The sequence below is a fragment of the Egretta garzetta genome, unplaced genomic scaffold (genome assembly GCF_000687185.1).
Source record: "Egretta garzetta isolate BGI_Z169 unplaced genomic scaffold, ASM68718v1 scaffold447, whole genome shotgun sequence".
In the NCBI taxonomy this organism is placed as follows: domain Eukaryota; kingdom Metazoa; phylum Chordata; class Aves; order Pelecaniformes; family Ardeidae; genus Egretta; species Egretta garzetta.
The window spans coordinates 1,708,975-1,710,720 of record NW_009260397.1 but is presented as its reverse complement, the minus strand read 5'-3'; positions in this window follow the sequence as shown (position 1 = coordinate 1,710,720).

Genomic DNA, 1,746 nt, shown 5'->3' with positions numbered 1-1,746 from the left:
GGGGTCCTGCTTGCAGGACAAAGAGGCTGGCCCTACAAGCCTGACCATCTCATCGAGCCTGACCCTCACAGTTTTCTCCAGAGCTCGCAGTGTCTTGTGCTGAAGAAAGAATATAATCTTTCCAGGATTGTTTCTTTATCCCCTCCTCCCTCCTGAAATATTGTGTATTTCGAAGCTGTTGCAACAAAACCCAAGCAAAACACAGGGGAGCTTGTTCTCCACAGTGTTGCTCTGAGCACAGTTTTGCAGAGTTGGTGTAAAGCCGTGAAAAACAGGGCGAGCTCGGAACACTCCCATTTCGCACTCACTTGGTGTGACTGTAAACAACCGCACAGCAATGGAAAATCCCAGAGCGGCGTGCCCCTTGCCTGCAGAACTTCGCTGGCCTTCCAGGAATCGGCAGCAAGGCAGTTATTTACAAATCTGGAAGTGAGGCTTTGGGGATGCACGGCTCTCGCTCACACAGCGCTGGATGTGAGGGTTTACCAGTGCGATCTTCCAGGACTCTGATAAGAATTACACAGTTAAAGCCTCAAGCACCAGTGTGAAAATATTGTCACTGAGCGTGTAATTCTACGCTCAGGGCTTTCAGGTCCCCTCTCCAAGAGACCGGAGCATGGATCGGTTGTTGTACGGACAGTCTGTGCCGCTCTGAGCTTCACCACGATAGCTGGAGTCGTGTGCTTGGGCTGGAGACCAAATACAAAACCGTAACGAGATCACGTATTTCATCTGGTACCGCTCATAATTTTTAGATGTTTCTTGCATGCAGTGTGCAGTCGCTAGGGCAGGAGCCGGGGGGGGGTTCAAAGGCTGGCCCGCTTTTCCCACTCGGCTTCAAATTCTCCTTTATGCTGAGGAAATGATCTAACTGCTCCGTGAGTATTTCCATGCCCCTGCAGTGGAGATGCTACCTGCCTCCCTTCTGCAGAGCAGCCCACCGTGAGAGGTACCATGGGCCTGAGTCAGTGTCATTTGGAAGGAATTTGTCCCTGACTTCCAGGGAGCAGGATGAGGCTCTCTGTGTTTGCTGTCACCAGCATTAAGAGCTGTGCATCATCGTGGGTAGACATTAATTAGCATGTGCAATAAAACTACCAACCACCTCACCGATCTGAGTGGCTTCTGGTAAGAGACACACGTGGGTCTTACCTTGTGGGTCTTGGGCTGGGCGGTGTACTGAAGGAGGGGTTGTCCAGGACCCAAGCAGTTAAATTGGTATAAATCTGGAGTAATTTAACGATTTATAGAGGTGTATTTGAGATTAATTGACAGAAGGAGCAAACCTGAGTATCTTGCAGTGAAAAGGATGAGTTCTGAAGTGGCAGATGCAGGCTGGAAAGCTTCATAATTTAACCTGCAAATTTAAGAATCTTTTTTGTGTGTGTGTGTAGAAGTTTTACTGCTGCTTGCAAACAGAAAATGAGACAATTATCAACGAGATTCATATTTATTTTTTATTCCCTCAGAAGGTGCAATCTACATTAACCTTCAACCTTCAAGTGGAAATAGTGGTTTGAAAGAAAAGGGAGGAAAAAAAAAAAAGACGGATTTTTCCTTGGCATCTGGGAAAAAAAAATCTTTTATTCTAAAATTATCAACAGGTATTTTCCATAGAAATTAGCGGGGGGGGTGGTGGGGAGGGCAGGGGATAAATGGGAGGGGAATGCCTGATTTGAGGTGAGGGGGGAGGCGGGAAGGCAGCGACACTCGGGCCACCCTGAAGGACGCGTCAGTTTCTCCTCT